The 22,630-nt window shown below is 42.6% G+C and overlaps 1 protein-coding gene across 1 annotated transcript in view; it reads left to right on the top strand.

The window, feature by feature from the left end:
• The first annotated feature begins 595 nt into the window (after positions 1-595).
• Positions 596-22,630, top strand: part of LOC126427128 (sugar transporter SWEET1-like) — a 96,560-nt gene continuing 74,525 nt past the window's right edge. Inside the window, exon 1 of the mRNA XM_050089353.1 lies at positions 596-713. The gene's annotated coding sequence lies outside the window, so the exon portion shown is untranslated. The remainder of the gene's footprint in view (positions 714-22,630) is intronic.

The following is a 22,630-nucleotide window of genomic DNA, read 5'->3' as shown; positions in this document are numbered from 1 at the left end:
CGTGTCTGGGAATCCTCATCTGAGAAACCCACCGCAGATGGCTGCAGCACAGAAGTTGCCACGCCTCCATATCCTAGTCAATACCTTTCATAATCTAACTGATTCCCTTCCTTAATGTCCGCACTGCAAAGGTTGTTACTCAGGCACTTGACAGGTGGTCGCATTAATGTGACTGGACCATATGTTATACAATTTCTGTCTGATTCTCGTCTCGAGAACACATAGAAAATCGGGAGGCAAGGTTTTCATATATCTTAATTTATAGCTTAACTTCGTAATAAAATAAGTGCAGCATCACAACCTCAGACTGTCTTCTTTATTTTTTTTTAATCGCCATACTATGCACTGATAACAACCCACGCCCTGATAACTGGTTGCTTACTGCAACGTAAGAACGTAGAATCATTCCCTGGAAAGCTGACGAAATTTCGCCATGACATCATCACTCGCTGGCCGATCGCACGTGATAGGCCCACGTCAGCATCCAAAGTGTGCGACCACCTGCCCGTGTGTGCTCGCGCGCCTCATTCACACTCACGTGTGGGGAAGGCCATCAGATAAGGGCCCATTCGACCAGCGGGGCGGCCCCAGATAACGGCCGCTCTGAACAGCTGGGCAAGCGTCGCCGCTCGCCGTCCAATTCAGCCGAGTGCGTCTCAGGGAGCAGGTCAGGCTGTGTCGAACCTGAGGAAGGAGCAGAAACGCCGCACTAAGTAAGTACACCTCCTAGCTGTACTTTGCTCCACAAGGAGAAAAACCGAGCATTTGAGATGCCGAAAATCACGCAATTCGCTACAGTAAGAGCTTTTCTTTATTGTATTTATTAACTGTCGAGCTGTCCAGGCATTCATCCATTTACACAGTGTGATTCAAAAAGACGATTACAATGTGACACGGCACATCGGGCGTACAACAAGGATCAGTTATCACATTGGAACCGGAGGTCGCAGAAGCCATCCGGGGCTAATAAATGGTGTTGTGGTTATTTAGTGACACGCTACAAATCGACGGTCACTACAGGAGACGCTCAAAATTTTATCCACATGCATCGAACACGATTGGCATCGACGCCGAATCGAATGGCGCACTCACTCCAAGATACCTGGTGTATCTCGAAGACATCCTACAGCCGAAAAGGTCCTCCAGAGACGTAACAGGGGTTTCGTATGAGGGTCACTCCAAAAGAAATGCACACTATATTTTTTTAAATACATCTTTTATTCTACATGTTTGAAAGTCTTACAATGTGTACATACATCCTTTAGGAACAATATTTTCATTTCTCCACATAATTTCCGTCCCTCTCAACTGCCTTACACCATCTTGGAACCAGCGCCTGTATGCCCGCACAGTAAAATTTTGGACCAACCTGTTGGAGCCACTGTTTGGCACCGTGCACGAGGGAGTATCATCTTCAAACCTTGTTCCACGAAGAGAGTCTTTCAGTTTCCCAAAGAGACGATAGTCGCATGGAGCCAGGTCAGGACTGTAAGGTGGGTGTTTCAGTGTTGTCCATCCCAGTTTTTGTGATCGCTTCCACGGTTTTTCGACTGACATGTGGCCATGCTTTGTCTTGCAATAGCAAAATATCCTGCTTTTGCCAATGTGGTCGAACACGACTCAGTCGAGCTTCAAGTTTCTTTAGTGTCATCACATATGCATCAGAATTTATGGTGGTTCCACTTGGCACGATGTCCACAAGCAAGAGTCCTTCGCAATCGAAAAACACCATAATCATAACTTTTCCAGCAGAAGGTGTGGTTTTGAATTTTTTTTCTTGGGTGAATTTGCATGATATCACTCCATTGATTGCCTCTTCGTCTCTGGTGAAAAATGATGAAGTCATGTTTCATCACCTGTCACAGTTCTTCCAAAAAATTCGTCTCCACCATTCTCGTACTGTTCTAAAACTTTGTTGCATACCGTTTTTCTTGTTTCTTTGTGAGCCACTGTCAACATCCTGGGAACCCACCTGGCACAAACCTTATTTAACGCCAATACTTTCAGTATTCTGCAAACACTTCCTTCCCCTATCCCAACGTAGCATGACAATTCGTTCACTGTGATACGTGTGTCAGCACTCACCAATTCGTTACCTCTCCGCACATTGTCTGGAGTGTGTGCAGTACGAGGCCTGCCGCTGCGAGGACAATCCTCAATATTGCCTTGCCCACTTTCGTCACGTAGCCTGCTTGCCCACCGACTAACTGTACTGTGATCGACAGCAGCATCTCAACCTCTTGTGGATGTTTCCCACTGTCTCGTTTTCACAGCACAGGAATTCTATGACAGCACGTAGCTTCTGACGAACGTCAAGTTCAGTAGCCATCTTGAAGACATGCTGTGACTGCGCCACTAACGGGAACAGGTTGAACTAAGTTTTAAAACAAGTGGGAAGGATGTATCTACACACTGTAAAACTTTCAGACATGCAGAATGAAAACTGTGTTTTCACAAAAGTTGTGTGGATTTCTTTTGGAGTGACCCTCGTACATAAGGCACAAAGGAAAAAATCGATTATAGACTCATTGGGTGATTGTGATGGCGATGCAGCTGGCTCACCTCGACCTGCAGATGCGCACTCAACTGCCTGCTGAAACCCTCGGGTGCCCCGTCGTGCTGTAATCGAATGCGGTGACGAATAGGCATCTGAACACCATTCATCTTACCAGCCAGAACGTTTCGCAGGAATACGAGATGTGTGCGACTGTCAAGTCAGTCCGGGAGAACATACGGCCCAATGAAATGCAACGCCCTCTCCTTACCGTAGCGCCCTTTCGTGGCGTTTGCGACCCGAGGTTCTTATGTGGATTACTGATCCTTGTCGTGTGCCCGATTTCCCCTGTCAGTTTGTAAACGTTTTTCTGAATCGTGCTGTGTAGTAATACGTTTACAAATTGTATATCCAATTTTATATACCCCTTTTGACTTCACTGGCAGCAGTGGTAACACCGGTTTCCGTCAGATCACCGAAGTTAAGCGCTGTCGGGCTGGGCTAGCACTTGGATGGGTGACCATCTGGTCTGTCCAGCGCTGTTGGCAAGCGGGGGTGCACTCAGCCCTTGTGAGGCAACCTGAGTAGCTACTTGACTAAGAAATAGTGGCTCCAGTCTCGTACACTGGCATATGGCAGAGAGAGAGGTGTGCTGACCAGTTGACCCTCCATATCATCATCCAGTGACGCCTGTGGGTTGAGGATGACACGGCGGCCGGTCGGTACGGTCGGGCTCTCATCGCCTGTTCCGGCGGGGTTTTGACTTCACTCTGGTTACATGTTGAAACATGTAGACGTATATTTACATTTATTTAGAGGTGCTTCTGAAGGGTAATTAGGTCTGATTGCTCGGGTTGCCAGTGAGATTATTTATCGAAATTTTTCCCTGTCCACACCCATATACTTGTTTTAGTGTTCACCCTTATCAGTATTGTATGTCAGACAGTGAAAGACTTGGACGATGTGTTCAACAGAACAGATGGCGTCTTGAAAAGAGGCTATCGGATGAGCATCAACAACTAGACCAGAGCGAGTAGCGATCACACTCTGAAGGTTTCGTGCAAATTCGATTATGTATACAGATATTAGTAGTTATTTTTGTTTCGTGTGGCTCAATGGGATGCCACTTTGGTGACTTGCGTGTCCCTAACCCAAATGGTGCAAATGGCTCTGAGCACTATGGGACTTAACTTCTGAGGTAATCAGTCCCCTAGAAGTCAGAACTACTTAAACGTAACTAACCTAAGGACGTCACACACATCCATGCCCGAGGCAGGATTCGAACCTGCGACCGTAGCGGTCGCGCGGTTTCAGACTGCAGCGCCTAGAACCGCTCGGCCACCCCAGCCAACTCCCAAACCCAGCCCAGTTATCGAACGGGGGAAAGGGCACCTACAGTTTAGCGTGGAAACCGAACCACGTCCTGTTTCTGGTGGCTCCTCCAGGCGTTGAGATGTGAAGAGGCTAACTTAAAACGACGACTGAAAAAAAAAAAAAAGAAAGTCAGCTGGGCAGAGTGGCCGAGCGGTTCTAGGCGCTACAGTCTGGAACCGTGCTAGCGTTACGGTCGCAGGTTGGAATCGTGCCTCGGGCATGGATGTGTGTGATGGCCTTAGGTTAGTTAGGTTTAATTGGTTCTAAGTTCTAGGGGACTGATGACCTCAGAAGTTACGTCCCATAGTGCTCAGAGCCATTTCAGCCATTTTTTTTTTTTTAAAATCAGTGATCAGACCGACATTCGATGCCTCGGTCTAACGTCTTCCCGGCACGCGCTTTACCAGCCTTTTTTTTTTTTTTCTCGGCAATTGTCCTTCAAGTTTATCGTTGAATACTTTACTCAGTAGACCACCAGATCCTACATTTCTGCAGATAGTCCATCTATCAATAGACTATAATAAATGAGTTTGCGAGTATCAAAATACGTAACAAATATTTCGTGTATTTGATTGCATTGGCTTAGAATACTGCATTTTTCACGCTGCCAAGGGACTGTAGATCTTAGTATTTGATATACATCTACCTGGATACTCCACAACTCATACGTAAGTGCTTTGCAGAGAGTTCGTCGAACCACCTTCACAATAATTCTATATTATTCAAATCTCGAACAGTTGTTATTGTTGTGGTCTTCAGTCCTGAGACTGGTTTGATGCAGCTCTCCATGCTGCTCTATCCTGTGCAAGCTTCTTCATCTCCCAGTACCTACTGCAGCCTACATCCTTCTGAATCTACTTAGTGTATTCATCTCTTGGTCTCCCTCAACGATTTTTACCCTCTGCGCTGCCCTCCAATGCTAAATTGGTGATCCCTTGATGCCTCAGAACATGTCCTACCAACCGATCCCTTCTTCTAGTCAAGTTGTTCCACAAACTCCTCCCCAATTCTATTCAATACCTCCTCATTAGTTATGTGATCTACCCATCTAATCTTCAGCATTCTTCTGTAGCACCACATTTCGAAAGCTTCTATTCTCGTCTTGTCTAAACTATTTATCGTCCATGTTTCACTTCCATACGTGGCTACACTCCATACAAATACTTTCAGAAAACGACTTCCTGACACTTTAATCTGTAACAAATTTCTCTTCTTCAGAAACGCTTTCCTTGCCATTGCCAGTCTACATTTTATATCCTCTCTACTTCGACCATCATCAGTTATTTTGCTCCCCAAATAGCAAAACTCCTTTACTACTTTAAGTGTCTCATTTCCTAATCTAATTCCCTCAGCATCACACGACTTAATTCGACTACATTCCATTATCCTCGTTTTGCTTTTGTTGATGTTAGTCTTATATCCTCCTTTCAAGACAGTGTCCATTCCGTTCAACTGCTCTTCCAAGTCCTTTGCTGTCTCTGACAGAATTACAATGTCATCGGCGAACCTCAAAGTTTTTATTTCTTCTCCATGGATTTTAATACCTACTCCGAATTTTTCTTTTGTTTCCTTTACTGCTTGCTCAATATACAGATTGAACAACATCGGGGAGAGGCTACAACCCTGTCTCATTCCCTTCCCAACCACTGCTTCCCTTTCATGTCCCTCGACTCATACCTCGAACAGCATGTGTAAGAAACGAACACATATGCCTCTCCGTACGAGCTCTGATTTCGCTTACTTTATGATGATGATTGTTTCTCCCTATGTAGGTCGGTGTGAACAAAGTATTTTCGCATTCAGAAGAACAAGTTGTGTACTGATAGTCCGTGAGAAGATTCTGCCGCAATCAAAAATCGCCATTGTTTTAACGACGCCCGCCGAAAATCCTGTGTCATGTCAATCACACTCTCTCCGTTATTTCGCGATAATGCAAAACGTGCTGCTCTTCTTTGTACTTTCTCGATGTACTCCGTCAATCCTATCTGGCAAGGATCCGACACCGTGCAGCAGTATTCTAAGAGAGGACGGACAAGCGTAGTGTAGGCAATCTCCTTAGTAGGTCTTTTACATTTTCTAAGTGTCCTGCCAATAAAACGCAGTCTTTGGTTAGCCTTCTCCACAACAATTACTATGTGTTCCTTCCAACTTAAGTTGTTCGTAATTGTAATTCCTAAGTATGTAGTTCAATTTACGGCCTTTATATTTGACTCATTATCGTGTAAACGAAGTTTAACTTATTCCTGTTAACACTCATGTGGATGACGTCGCACTCTTCATTATGTAGGTTCAACTGCCAATTTTCGCACCATACAGATACCTCTTCTGAATCGTTTTGCAATTTGTTTTGATCTTCTCATGACTTTACTAGACGATAAATGACATCATCATCTGCAAACAGCCTAAGACGGCTGCTTAGATTGTCTGATAAATCGTTTATATAGACAAGGGGCGGCGGGGGGACTTTAACATCACCATGGGGAACGTCGGAAATCACTTCTGTTTTAATCGGTGACTTTACGTCAATTACTGCCAACTGTATCTTCTCTCATAGAAAACCACGAATCCAGTCACAGACGATATTCCACAAGCACGTAATTTCTCTACAAGCTGCTTGTGTGGTACGGTGTCAAAAGCCTTCTGGAAATCTAGGAATACGGAATCAATCTGAAATCTCTTGTCAATAGTTCTCATAACCGTGTGTGTAAAGAGCTAGTTGTGTTACACAAGAACGATGTTTCGTAAATCCTTGTTGATTATGTATCAATAAATCGTTCTCTTCGAGGTAATTCATAATGTTCGAACACAATATATGTTCCAAAATTCTGCTGCATATTGACGTTAATGATATGGGCCTCTAATTTAGTGGATTACTCCTACTGCCTTTCCTGAATATTAGAGTGACCTGCCCAACTTTCCAGTTTTTGGCTGAGGTTTTTCCGTCGAATGAGCAGTTGTATGTGATTGTTAAGTATGGAGCTGCTGCATCAGCATACTCTGAAAGGAACGTAATTAGTATACAGTCTGGACCGGAAGACTTGCTTTTGTTATGTGATTTAAGCTGTTTCACTACTCCGAGGATATCTACTAGTGAATTACTCATAAATTTCAACCTTATGCCTCTACCCATAAGTGAGAAGAAGAGGTCTTAACAGTGCAACAGACACACAGATGGTAGCAGTAGTAGTAGTACAAGTTTAGACCAGTTTAAAATAAGCTTATTCATATACTCATACATTCACAGACTTCTAGTTAGAGACAATCATTAGATTTACTCCTGGTATACATTTTTTTTTACAAATAACTGGTAATGCCAATCTCTTCACTCATATCTCCCTATCAGTCACTGCACACACTATACACACATTGTTTCACAACACTACACTCACTACACACACACACACACACACACACACACACACACTGGTGATCTCTGGGCCATTTTCTGTACCGTAACTTCCCCTTTGCTGTCCTGAAAAACTGAGTCAGCACCCCTCTATAATGAGTGAGATGTTGAGCCCAGAAAGAGAAAGAGGTGTTAGTATTGTACTATGCATAGCTTGCGGGTAAGCATTTCTAGCAAAGGAAAAAAGAAGGAAATAAGAATAGTGTGAAGGTGTTATGTGGAATGTTGGATGTATTATAATCATTATTATTATTTATTTGTATAACTTTTTTTTTACCAGACCCCTACTCTGTTGTCATTGTAGTGGAACTGAGGTATGTAAGTGTTTGGGAGGAATTATTAATACTTGCTGTTATCCATGTGTTTTTGAGAGGTGTTGATACAGACATGCATACTTGTGGAAATGCCTTTTCAAAGTTCAATTTAAATAATGTGGAGAATTTAGAGAATTTCATATTCACTTTAGTTTCCTTATACACTTCATCCCAACTTTGTTTTGCTAGTTTCTTCGAAAAATCTTTTATTTTGATTTCTGATAGATGTAGTTTGTAGGCTTGTAGTCTAGGGAATAATTCGATGCCTGATTTTACTGTTGTTATTTGACAGAGATAGTCTCATAGTCCGAGATTTTTTACGGCTACATCACGTTTTTCCCTGTCCATATTTGTGGCCACATGGTTAATTATTGATGTAGTCATTGTAGTGACCCTCGTTGCCCTATTGACCAATAGGGACATGCCAAAACTTTGAAGGATATTTATGAGGGTGCTGCTCCATTCATTTATGATATTAGTGTTGATGTTAAGGTCCCCACACACAATTATGTTGACCTTTGTACTTGTGCCTTTATCTAGAACTTCTGTTAACTTATTGAAAAAAGTGTCCACACTACCACTGGGAGATCTATACACACAGAAAATGATTAATTACTTTGTGATATCAAGTCATGTTGAAAAGTCTCTGTTGGATTCCTTTCATGTTAATTTCTTAAATCTGTTGTCATTTACGGCATAAATTCCTCGTACAATTTTACTGTGGTGTTTCTGACTATCTGGGAGGAGACTGAGCAGTGAAACGTGTTACTTTTACACATAAACAAGAACGGTCTGTCACACTACTACACTTTAAAACACAGTTTATATGTAATTCATGTCACACAGTCTCATACGGAACCTACATCCGCTTTCTTTTATATACTGTATATGATAAGATACTGTCATCCCCCTTCCCTTCTGTGTGAAAGAATGAATGAGCAAATGTATTTCTATTGATGGTAGCAGACAAGCTTGTCTGCTAGAGAACAGTAGGACCAACGTCGGAACAGGTAGCTACGCTTTCTAAAAGCAGAGAGGTTTCTATTCTTAGTATGGTCCCGTCCGTCCCTTGTCATGTTGGTATAGGAAGCTGCCCCTCTGGCCACTTCCGTTTGTATTTGTGAGGCACCCCTCAGGTAGGAGCCCAGGGCAGTCTGACCGCGGCGAGCGTCTGAAGTGGTAAGATCTCCGGCTAAGCACGTGTCTGCTAAGTCCGTAGGACGATGGATTTCTTAAGTTGAACCTAACTGAAAATTGAATCACCTTTATTTCAGGTTTAGCTCTAAAATATCTAATGTTATCTTAAATTGCAACGCAGTGTAATCCGAGTGTGAAGTTCAGAAATCTTCCGGTAGTTGCTTTGTCACTACTTTGTGAGTAAAGTGGAACCACATGTTGATCAGTAACTCTAACTAAGATCGTCAATCTTAAATGCGAATATGCGTGAGATTATAACGTCTCGTCTTGACAATATTTTTCAATATAGCAACTTTTCTTTATATTCAACCCACATGGAGTGTACTTTGTGAGACCAGTACCACGTGCTTATACAATTGTTTGACCCATCAGGTTAATAGTAAGACGATAGTAACCAGTTCAACGTTTTTCTTTTGTATATTGCTTTTCGATCTAATTTATTTTAATTATCAAAATTATTGTGGAGTTACACTCTTTGTGTAAACCAAGTTGACCACGTGAAGCATGTGGTGTAAGCATCAAAGTAGCCCTCAGCTGTTCTTTTCGGGAAGATTTCACAGAGAGTTAGTATGAATTTAGTATACCAGTGTGTGGTAATTTCATGATGGACAGGATTGCGCTACGAACGTAACTTCTTTGGGTGAAAATTGAATCGTTTGGTTGTGGTTAATTTCCTCTTGCATATGTTTCAACGTTCTTCGTGTGTTATTTTATGAATGCAGTGTTGTATGCAGTCTCCCAATCTTGGCTCCATATTTGATGTGTTCCGTAAGATTACAAACTCACATTTTCACAGTCCTAAATAAGGCACCAGCTTAGTTGTGACTCACGTTTAATATGCTGAAATTTCAATGATCAATGTTAAAATAAATTTCCAAATATAAACTGCTTTATTTCTTTTTATTTAAATTCTCTTTTATATATATATATATATATATATATATTTATATATATATATATATATGATCAATGTTAAAATAAATTTCCAAATATAAACTGCTTTATTTCTTTTTATTTAAATTCTCTTTTATATATATATATATATATATATATATATATATATATATATATATATATATATAAAGAGGACATCAAATGCAGACTTGGCGTAGCATGCAAACAGTTTCTGAAGAACAGAAATTTATTAACGTCAAATATAGATTTAAGTGTTGGGAAGTATTTTCTAAACGTATTTGTCTGGACTGTAGCCTGGGACAGAGGCGAAACTAAACAGTTGAGATAAGAACAGAACAGAAAATTTGGCATGTGATGTTACAGAAGAATTCTGGAGATTACACGGCTAGATTGAATAACTGATACGGAAGTACTGAATCGAAATTCGGTTAAAAGAAATGTTTGGCACAATATAATTAAAAGAATGGATCGATTTATGGAACACATTGTGAGCCATCGAGAAATTGTCATTTTAGTATTGCAAGGAACTGCAGGTGGTAAGAATTGCAGAAGGAGGCTAGGAGATGAACATAGCAAGCAGGTACGGAGATGTGTAGGTTGTCGCGACCATACACGGATGAAGATGCTCGTACAAGAGAGAATAGCGCGGACAGCTATGTCAAGCTACAATGAAACTTTCATTTGCTTTCTGTGCAAGGATTTTTCTTGTTTTCTCAGTGATTATAATATTGCTGTCATCAGCGAAGAAACTGGTATAGGCGTGCGTATTCAAATACACGGATATGTAAACAGGCAGAATACTGGCGCAGTTGTTAGATCGGTTACTGCTGCTGCAACGGCAGTTTATCAAGATGTAAGTAAGTTTAAACGTGTTGTTATAGTCGGCGCCAGAGCGATGGGACACAGCGTCTTCGAGCTGGCGATGAAGAGGGGATTTCCCGTACGACCACTTCATGAGCGCACCGTGAATATCAGGAATCCGGTAAAACATGAAATCTCCGACATCGCTGCGGCTGGAAAAGGATGCTGCGAGAACGGGACCAACGACGACTGAAGAGAATCGTTCAACGTGACAAAAGTGCAACCCTTCCGCAAATTGCTGCAGATTCAAGTGTCACTGTGCGAATCATTCAACGAAACATCATCGATATGGGCTTTGGGACCTGAAGTCCCACTCGTGTACCCTCGATGACTGCACGACAAAGGCTTTATCCCTCGCCTGTGCCAATCAGCATCGACATTGGACTGTTGATGACTGGAAACGTGTTGCCTGACTGGAGGAGTCTCGTTTCAAATTCTGTCGAGCGCATGGACGTGTATTGGTATGGAGACAACCTCATGAATCCGTGGACCCTGCAAGTCAACAGGGGACTGTTCAAGCTAGTGGAGGCTCTGTAATGGCGTGGGGCGTGTGCATTTGGACATGGGACCCCTGATACGTGTAGATACGACTCTGACAGGTGACTCATACGTAAGCATCCTGTGTGGTCACCTGCATCCATTCAAATCCCTTGTGCTTTCCGACGGACTTGGTCAATTCCAGCAGGACAATGCGACACCCCACACAGTGTGGCTCTAGGAACACTCTTCTGAGTTTAAACACTTCCGCTGGCCATCAGACTCGGCAGACACGAATGAACATTATTGAACATATCTGGGATGCCTTGCAACGTGCTGTTCAGAAGAGACCTCCACCCTCTCGTACTCTTAGGGATTTATGGAGAGCCCTGCAGGATTCAGGCTGTCAATTGCCTCTAGCACTACTTCAGACACTGGTCGAGTCCATGGCCCTTTAGCGTGCTTGCGGGGGCCCTACACGATATCAGGCAGGTGCACCAGTTCGTTTGGCTCTTCAGTGTACACCACAACAACATTTTCAAATAATATCAGCGTTGGGAATGAAATTTTCCCTCTTCAGTGGAGTGTGCGCTGCTATGAAACTTCCCGGCAGATTAAAAGTGTGTGACTGACACCGACTCTAGAGGACGACTCACGACCCGACCTCACAGCTTTTAATTCCCACCTTCCAAAAGAAGAACTCCTGTGAAGTTAGGAAGCTAGCAGAGGGTGTTCTGGCGGAACTAAAGTTGTGAGATGGCGGCACGAGTCGTCCTTGGATAGGTCAGTCGGCCCGCCGGCACGGTAGCTTATCGTGTTCGGTCAGAGGCTTACCTGTCCGCTGCAACAAAATATAATCTGAGTGAATGGGACAACGATGATTTCGAACGGGGTTATGCGACGTCCGCTCCGAGCAAATGCAACGAACAATAATGTACGAAATCAGATTAAAAAACAATACAGTCGGTAGAGAACTCGCTTGCGAAAGGCAAAAGTGCCGAGTTCGAGGCTCGGCAGGGAGAACAAGGCAGTTCCAATCTCAATGACATTTTTAATTTTATTTTTATTGAATACATCGCTATGCGGGGCGTAGTCCATGAGCCGGCCGGTTGTAGGCGCTTCAGTCTGGAACCGCGCTGTTGGTACGGTGGCAGGTTCGAATCCTGCCTCGGGCATGGATGTGTGTGATGTCCTCAGGTTAGTTAGGTTTAAGTAGTTCTAAGTTCTAGAGGACTGACGACCTCCGATGTTAAGTCCCATAGTGCTCGGAGCCATTTTTGCGTAGTCCATGAAAACAGGCATGACTGCGTCACCTCACACTTTCACACACAGTTGTTTCCTGTCCAGTGATTCAGATTCAAATGGTTCAGATCGCTCTAAACACTACGGGACTCAACATCTGAGGTCATAAGTCCCCTAGACTTAGTACCAAAAACCTAACCTAAGGACATCACACACACCCATGCCCGAGACAGCAGCGCGGTTCCGGATTGAAGCGCCTAGAACCGCTCGGCCACATGTTCAGTGATTCTTAACCGCCAAGTTGAAACTTATTTCAGTCCCTAAACTAGTACATACACATACAGACGACTTAAGACAATTTGCTAATGTCATATATTATACGCCGGCCGGTGTGGCCGAGCAGTTCTAGGCGCTACAGACTGGAACCGCACGACCGCTACGGTCGCAGGTTCGAATCCTGCCTCGGGCATGGATGTGAGTGATGTCCTTAGGTTAGTTGGGTTTACGTAGTTCTAAGTTCTAGGGGACTGATGACCTCAGATGTTAAGTCCAATAGTGCTCAGAGCGATTTGAATCATATACGGTATGATTATTTAGTATTTAATGGGTTATTCGCCAATACTAAGTTAACCAAGTGTTTTTAATCTTAAGGAAAGAAGTATTCCATATCGGGCTAATTATTTTTTATTACTGGTGTGGATAATGGTGACTAACGTAGACAGCAGAGAATTTGCAATCGTCAGTGAAGTTAAGTGCTAATGTTGCTATACAAAATACAACATACATAACGATAGAACATTAAAGTAAATACACTAAAGAGCCAAAGGAACTGGTACACCTCCCTAGGCCCCCACGAGCACGCAGAAGTGCCGCAACACGATGTGGCATGGACACGAATAGTGCCTGAAGTAGTGCTCGAGGGAACTGACACCATGAGTACTGCAGGGCTGTCCATAAATCCGTAACAGTACGAGGGGTTGGACATCTCTTCTGAACAGCACGTTGCAAGGCATTCCAGATATGCTCAATAATCTTCATGTCTGGGGAGTGTGGTCGGCAGCGGTAGTGATTAAACGCAGAAGAGAGTTCCTGGAGCTACTCTCTAGCAATTATGGACGTGTGGGGTGTCGCATTGTCCTGCTGGAATTGATAGACATGAGTCGATGCAGGTGATCAGACAGGATGCTTACGGACATCTCACCTGTCAGAGTCGTACCCAGAAGTATCAGGGGTCCCATATCACTCCAACTGCAAACGCCCCACACCATTACAGAGCCTACACCACTTGAACAGTCCCATGCTGACATGCAGGGTCCTTCGGGTCATGAGGTTGTCTCCATACCTGCACACGTCCATCCGCTCGGTACAGTTTGAAACGAGACTCGTCCGATCAGGCAGCGTGTTTGCAGTCATCAATAGTCAATGTTGGTGTTGACGGACCCAGGCGAGGAATAAAGCTTTGTGTCGTGCAGTCATCCAGGGTACACGGGTGGGCCTTCGGCTCCAGAAACCCATATCGATGGCGTTTGGTTGAATGCTTCGCACGCTGACACTTGTTAATGGCCCAACATTCAAATCTGCAGCAATTTGCGAAAGGATTGCACTTTTTTCACGTTGAACGGTTCTCTTCATTCGTTGTTGGTCTCGTTCTTGGAGGATCTTTTTCCGGTCGCAGCGATGAGGGAGATTTGATGTTTTACCGGATTCCTGATATTCAGTATACAGGGTGTTACTAAAAGGTACGGCCAAACTTTCAGGAAACATTCCTCACACATAAAGAAAGAAAAGATGTTATGTGGACATGTGTCCGGAAACGCTTACTTTCCATCTTAGAGCTCATTTTATTACTTCTCTTCAAATCACATTAATCATGGAATGGAAACACACAGCAACATAACGTACCAGCGTGACTTCCAACACTTTGTTACAGGAAATGTTCAAAATGTCCTCCGTTAGCGAGGACACGTGCATCCGCCCTCCGTCGCACGGAATCCCTGATGCGCTGATGCAGCCCTGGAGAATGGCGTTTTGTATCACAGCAGTCCACAATACGAGCACGAAGAGTCTCTACATTTGGTACCGGGGATTGCGTAGACAAGAGCTTTCAAATGCCTCCATAAATGAAAGTCAAGAGGGTTGATGTCAGGAGAGCTTGGAGGCCACGGAATTGGTCCGCCTCTACCAATCCGTCGGTCACAGAATCTGTTGTTGAGAAGCGTACGAACACTTCGACTGAAATGTGCAGGAGCTCCATCGTGCATGAACCACATGTTGTGTCATACTTGCAAAGGCACATCTTCAAGCAGCACAGGTAGAGTATCCCGTATGAAATCATGATAACGTGCTCCATTGAGCATAGGTGGATGAACATGGGGCCCAATCGAGACATCACAAAAAATGCCTGCCCAAACGTTCACAGAAAATCTGTGTTGATGACGTGATTGAACAATTGCGTGAGCATTCTCGTCAGCCCACACATGTTGATTGTGAAAATTTACAATTTGATCACGTCGGAATGAAGCCTCATCCGTAAAGAGAACATTTGCACTGAAATGAGGATTGACACATTGTCGGATGAACCATTCGCAGAAGTGTACCCATGGAGGCCAATCAGCTGCTGATAGTGCCTGCGCACGCTGTACACGGTACGGAAACAACTGGTTCTCCCGTAGCACTCTCCATACAGTGACGTGGTCAACGTTACCTTGTACAGCAGCAAGCTCTCTCACACTGACATTAGGGTTATTGTCAACTGTACGAAGAATTGCCTCGCCCATTGCAGGTGCCCTCGTCGTTCTAGATCTTCCCCAGTCGCGAGTCGTAGGCTGGAATGTTCCGTGCTCCCTAAGACGTCGATCAATTGCTTCAAACTTCTTCCTGTCGGGACACCTTCGTTCTGGAAATCTGTCCCGATACAAACGTACTGCGCCACGGCTATTGCCCCGTGCTAATCCGTACATGAAATGGGCATCTGCCAACTCCGCATTTGTAAACATTGCACTGACTGCAAAACCACGTTCGTGATGAACACTAACCTGTTGATGCTACGTACTGATGTGCTTGATGCTAGTACTGTAGAGCAATGAGTCGCATGTCAACACAAGCACCGAAGTCAACATTACCTTCCTTCAATTGTGCAATCACGTCATCAACACAGATTTTCTGTGAACGTTTGGTCAGGCATTGTTGGCGATATCTCGATTGGGCCCCATGTTCTTCCACCTACGCTCAATGGAGCACGTTATCACGATTTCATACGGGATACTCTACCTGTGCTGCTAGAACATGTGCCTTTACAAGTACGACACAACATGTGGTTCATGCACGATGGAGCTCCTGCACGTTTCAGTCGAAGTGTTCGTACGCTTCTCAACAACAGATTCGGTGACCGATGGATTAGTAGAGGCGGACCAATTCCATGGCATCCACGCTCTCCTGACTTCAACCCTCTTGACTTTCATTTATGGGGACATTCGAAATCTCTTGTCTACGCAACCCCGGTACCAAATGTTGAGACTCTTCGTGGTCGTATTGTGGACGGCTGTGATACAATACGCCATTCTCCAGGGCTGGATCAGCGCATCAGGGATTCCATGCGACGGGGGGTGGATGCACGTATCCTCGCTAACGGAGGACATTTTGAACATTTCCTGTAACAAAGTGTTGGAAGTCACGCTGGTACGTTCTGTTGCTGTGTGTTTCCATTCCATGATTAATGTGATTTGAAGAGAAGTAATAAAATGAGCTCTAACATGGAAAGTAAGAGTCTCTGGTGACATGTCCACATAACATATTTTCTTTCTTTGTGTGTGAGGAATGTTTCCTGAAAGTTTGGCCGTACCTTTTTGTAACACCCTGTAGACGTTGCCGACCGCAGCGCAGTATTCCGTCTGTTTACCTATCTCTGTATTTGAATACACATGCCTATACTAGGGTGACCAAACGTTCCGGAAAACCGGGATTGTCCCGGTTTTCATCCCTGTGTTCCGGTGTCCCGAAAATTTGTTTCGGGACGCTCAAAAGTCCCGGAATTCAGTTTTTAAATACATTTCGTAAAACTTTCTCAAATTTTTGGGATTTCGCTATATTAAAGGAAACAAAACACAAGAAATTAATATATTTTAGCTTATTTGTCTAAAACCTCCATTGTCCCATACTAGTAATCACAGTATCAGTATTGATACACTCAGGCAATAATTTACTTTGAGCGGTATTTCGGCCAACAAGTAAGTAGGTTGTATTATTGTAACAGAGCTATGAAACCGTCCGATTGTCGCGCCACTTACTCACACACTCATTGTCAGAACAGTGTAGTAGTTGATGTTTTGTCAGACAAACTGCAATAGTTTTTTCTCATATTAGTGGTATCAATGCTGCAGTACTGTGAAACGCAATGCCGAAACGCGCCTGCAAGTTTAGTGACTGTTATTGCAAGGAATGGGATTTCATTAAGAAAGGTCGTTTTGATTACGAAGCAGAGTGTTCCGTACGTAACTGTTTTATTAGTATAGGTCATGGTGGACGTTCCGACATAGTTGATCACATCAGGTCAAAGAAACACATTAACAGATACAGTGCACCGAGCTGCAGTAAAACTCTACAAAATTATTTTGTGAATCATGAGTCAAGTGAAGAGACGAAAGTTCGAGCAGCAGAGCTTACACTAGCCTACCACACGGTAAAACATCACCAAACTTATAGATCTAGTGATTGTACTAATAAGCTTAACAGCATTATGTTTGATGATTCTTCCATTGCAAAAAAGTTTAGTTCAGCAAGCACTAAAGTGTCAGCCTTAGTGAAAGGAGTTATTGCTCCCCAAAGTGTAAAGGTAAGCCTTGAATACATCAAAAAGTCTTCTTGTTACTGGATACCCACTGATGCCAGCAATCATAAGGCCACTAAAATATTTCCGTTTGTTGTTCAGTTTTTCGATATTAATCAGGGAATCCAGACCAAACTTTTGAAGGTGAGTTCCCTATCTAATGAAACATCTGAGGAAATTTCAAGATTTTATATGAATACTATCGAAATGTTTGATCTTGAGAAAAATAAATGTGCAGCATTTTGTGGATACAACACCAACACAAACTTTGGTGGTTTAAAAAGACAAGGCAAATGCAACGTATTCACCAAATTAAAGGCAACATTGCATGAAAACATTGGAGGCATAGGGTGCCCTACACATGTTTTACACAATAGCGTGCAAACATCTGCTGACAGTTTAAGCTGTGATGTTGAAACTATAGTCATGAAGGTATACTCACACTTTTACGTATAGACTGTTAGAACAGAGAGGCTTAAGGAGTTCTGTGATTATGTGGGAACTGAATATATGAATGTAATGTGTCACTCGAAAACTCGCTGGTTATCACTGTTTCCAGCAGTTGACAGAGTAATCCCCCTGTTTGAACCGTTAAAAGATCTTTTCCTAAATGAAGACAAAGCCCCCAAAATATTGGTTCAGTTTTTCAGTAACCCTTTAAGTGAAGCCCACTTATGGTTCATTCACAGTCAGCTTAGCACTTTGCAGCATGGGATACAGGAAATTGAGGGAAGCACAAAAAGTGTAATAGAGGTAAATGATGTATTGAAAAATACTCTGGAAACTGTTACTAAGAGGAGAGAACAGCAGTTCATTTCTTTTAATGTTAAATCTGTCCTTAAAAGAGCAGAAGCATCAGAAGCAGCGGAAAGGAGTTTTAGAGAAGAAGTTAACAAGTTTTATGACACTTGTGTAGGATATCGCAGCAAGTGGAGCGCCTCATATTTACCCTCATCGCCGGTGTTTGATTGGATGTTACTGAAGAGAGTGCCAAAATGGCAAAGTGTTGAAGAGACAGTTTCTTATTTGAAGAGTAAAGAGATTGAAATCGATGATTCTATTCTCTTTGATCAGTTCGGCATACTGGCAAATTTTGTTGAAGAAAGTCTTCACAAGTGGAATGAAGAAAAAAAAACACCATTGGAATGTCATGAGAAGTGGGCGAGTTTTTTTAAAATCTGTGACTGTCGTCAGCATTACTCTGAGTTGGTAATAATTGCAAGCTATTTATTTGCAATCCGAGCCCATAATGCCAATGTGGAAAGAATATTTTCGTTCATGAATCTCCAGTGGACTGATGAAAGAAACAGAATGGAGGTGGACTCTCTTGAAGCAATCCTGCAGATCCTGTACAACTACAAAATGGATTGTGCCGAGTTTTATCACTGTGTCTCAAAGAACAAAGACATGATCAAGAAGGCTGGAGGCGGTGAAAAATAGCCTTTTCTCCAAGGATACTCAATTCCATCTACAAGTGCTCAGTAATATTAAAATCCATGTTAATATTAATTGATTAAAAGTTGAATGGCTGTAAAATTTTGTAAAATCGTAATACATTTCTTTATTACTGTATACGTTTATTAAATGTCATTAATTATACAGATAATCTAGATTATATCAATCTTTTGTATCCTCTTATTAGTTATAATATTTGGGTTAACAAAATGTATCAACAAAACATTAATATTTAAAATTAAGAAACCTGGGTACATGGGGAATGAGGTGTCCATTGGCACCCGGGTGAGTGTGTCCCGGTTTTCACTGAAAACAATTTGGCCACCCTAGCCTATACCAGTTTCTTTGGCGCTCCAGAGTAGATGTAGATACAGAAGTCTGCGGACGAGGCTGGAGCGCGTGACGTGGTACGAGGTTGGGTCCCACAATTAGCGACCGTCGCCCCGTGGCGTAATTGTCTAAAGATAGAGCCCGTGTCACCGGTGCGTACGCTGGGCTATCAGCGCACGTCGTGATAAGCCAGACAGACAGTCGCACACCTGGCGTGGCGCTTTCTTCCTGCGTACCCTGGGGCCGCTGAACGGCATTCATCATCAGAGCCCGGATTCTAATGACTAGTCATATTTTGTTTTCTCGAATCTCGTCCGACACACAGCGGAATGAAACATCACTGTTCCGATACAATTAGTCCGTTCCAAGCACAGGTGGACGGAAACAGCCTTATTTTGAAACAACGATACAGTTTCTGTGTCTGGCTCGAGATCGAATCTGGTCCAGTTGTCCGAGACAGGGGCGGAATGAAACACCACTGTTTCGAAACAATGAACCGTAGCCGTTCCGAAACATTGAATCAGTTACACGTATCGAAACACAGAAACAGTGGCCAAGTCTAGTCTGAATACAGCCTTTGCCTTGTGAATTTTAGAACAATTTATACACAAATCCAGGCATTTTAGTGTCGAAAAATTGTATTTTGATTGTGCATATAAAGTCATATTTCAACAAATTTTAGTAATAGGTCGTATTGCGCCTAACTTTTAATATAATAGGTTATATTTCCGTCAACTTTTGCGAAAAATGGGTATACCGTTTTTCTCGTATCTTACGGGACACGCGAATAAGAAAATGAATATGTTGCTCACGAGACAATATGTAACGCGCTATTGTGAAACATAAACAGATAAATTAGTACACAGCTTTATTTCCCAGGACTGTAGCATAAAATCGGCGTACACAACAGTCGTTTCGCGAACATAAAACGCTGTTGCGCAGAGTCAAAGACCTTGTAAAAAATAACTAGACTCACTGATGGCGCTGCAGTCGCGGGATAATTTGAACCTTCGGCTGGACGCCATTATAGTGGTTGTAGTCTGATGTGTTGTGTAGTATTGTTGTTCATGAAGACCCTGATTCAACGTTGTATATTTGTTGGGGCGTACATACAGTACTTGTTCCTCGTAATTCTACTGTCTGTACATTCCAATCAACAGAAGTACAATGGTGAAGAGTTGTGCAGCGATTAATTGTACAAATAAATTCGAGAAAGGAACGAATATTACATTTCACAGATATGTGAATATTTTAAGTTGTTTTGTATGTCAGTGCACTTACTTAATAAATGATTTTGTAACATGGCATTAGCATAATGCCTGTGCATGTATTTGCAGGTTTCCTTTCTCAAAACCACAGCTGTTACAAAAATGGTTACAAGCTGTCAGAAGGCAAGATATCCGACCGACAGAATACCATTTTATACGTTCTGATCATTTTGAAGAAAGTTGGCTGATCGGTAGTGTTTTCATGGTCTGGATTAGGTTGAAACTTGATAATTTGGTCGTGAGTTGCCAAAGCACTATGCCATATATAACGCACTTCTCGTCATAAAATCTAAAGCAAGGTAGAGTCAGAAAATATCTATTAATATAGTGGGCAAATCTTAGAGTATTTTGATGCATTTTGCGTACATCTATCGTAAATGAACTACGAAAACTGCTAGGGGTCCAGTACATAACTTTTAGCTACGGCAGATTCCATGTAATACGTAAGATAAATTCTTAAACAGTGACTAGTTGCTGTTTGTTCATAAATTAAGAAGTATATTGTAGTAACGTATTTAAATGAGGCATTATGTTTGCGACCTAACTCAAGGGAAGGCATTTAATAACCAAAAGCGATGTATAAACATTCGAACTCCGCGCGTCAGTTTACCACTCTAATGGCCGCCGCCCAGCTATTCAATTTGTGCGCTCTTCACAGTCGACCATTTGTGCGGTTGTGGGGGCCTGCGCGGAGTCGACAATACGTTCTCAGAGCCAACAAAGGCGGCTTCTGCCGTAACAATCATCGCAGTCGCACAGGTGTTCCCAGTAACCAGTTTGAATTAGAGATGGGCAAACTGAAACACGAAACTGTTTCGAAAGAAATGAAACAGTACAATGTAATGTTTCGATACGCTGTTTCGAAACAGTGAAACTGTTTGTGTTTTGTCATCTAATAAACCTACACATTTCATACAAATGAGATGCGAGAGCGATAATCATATCGCAGAAAGTGTGAAACTATCACTTAGGCGTCTTGGCAGTTTCGTATTTCACGCAGTAAATGCACTGCTTCCGTGTCGTGTGACTTCCATACTTTTCAATTGGCTGAGGACAGCCATAGCTGAAGACAGAAGAGCCACCACGAACGGAACTGGAGGTGGGAGCAAATTGCAGAAACAACGGATATGCTACTGGGATTCCCACATTCCTTTAGTATGGGTAATATACCCATCCTGCTAATTTCCATGCACACAAAGGGAATCATTGTGGATAATAGGCACAGTGACTAGAGACTCACAAATAACGCCAAATAATTCGAATAAATAACAAAAAAATTTTGTCTTTCAAGGTGTTTCGAACCGTTACTATACATTCACCATGCTTCCTAGTCCTTCCCGTTCACCATTACACTATCAGATTGCTTGCAATTATACCTACATCAAATTTATGTATATGTCTAATAACTGTCACTCTATGCCTTTTTTTATTCAAAATGTTGTAGGCTTACTTACGTTTCTTAACACGTTTACTGTACATGAACAGAGAAGCGTATGTTATCAAAAAGTGTAATTTAATTGAAACGTTTTCACATATTTATTATTTTGAATGTGAATAGTATGCGTTGTTTTATTGTTTGGTTAGTGTTTATAAAGCAGATATTACGCCATTTCGGAATATGACGGTCAGCTAGAAACGAAGCTTTATTTTCGGATATCTTAAGCTTCATGCTATTGCTTGTCAAAAAGATTTCGACACTCTTGAAAGTGTTTCATGAAGTGGTATGTCAAATGTGTTTCAGTACCTGTGCCGAGCCCGAATCTCGTCCGACACAGAGCGGAATGAAACACCACTGTTTCGATAAAATTAGCCCATTCCAAGCACAGGTGGACTGAAATAGCCTTATTTTGAAACAACGATACAGTTTCTGTGCCTGGCTCGAGACCGAATCTGGTCCAGTTATCCGAGACAGGGGCGGAATGAAACACCACTGTTTCGAAACAATGAACCGTAGCCGTTCCAAAACATAAATCAGTTCCACGTATCGATACACTGTATCGAAACACAGAAACAGTGGCCAAGTCTAGTTTTAGTACAGCCTTTGCCTTGTTCAACACGCCTAAAGCAAAGTGCTCCGACAGCGTGAAGTTGCGAGGATATGTTCCAGAATCTGGAGAGAAGTTCTTTAGTATTGATGGGAAAACATTATTTTGTAAACTGTGTGAAGTTCAAGTTAGTGCAGAAAAGCACTTTAATGTGCAACAACACTGTAATACCGCTAAACACAGCAGCTGTGTGAAACGAAGTGCTGAAAATAACAGCAGGCAAACGCTGTTGTTTGAACAGGCAGGTCAATCGTCAACCGTGCAATCATTCTGGAAGGATTTGTGTGAGATGATGGTGTCCTGCAACATCCCATTGGAAAAGCTGAAGAATCCACGCTTCAGACGGTTCTTGGAGAAGTACACAACACATCCAGTTCCAGATGAATCTACACTGAGAAAGAACTATTTATCCGTATGCTACAATGAT

The sequence above is a fragment of the Schistocerca serialis genome, chromosome 11, assembly GCF_023864345.2.
Source record: "Schistocerca serialis cubense isolate TAMUIC-IGC-003099 chromosome 11, iqSchSeri2.2, whole genome shotgun sequence".
Classification (NCBI taxonomy): Eukaryota; Metazoa; Arthropoda; class Insecta; order Orthoptera; family Acrididae; genus Schistocerca; species Schistocerca serialis.
Note: the sequence above shows the minus strand (reverse complement) of the source record. Positions and strands in the feature narration are given on the sequence as shown.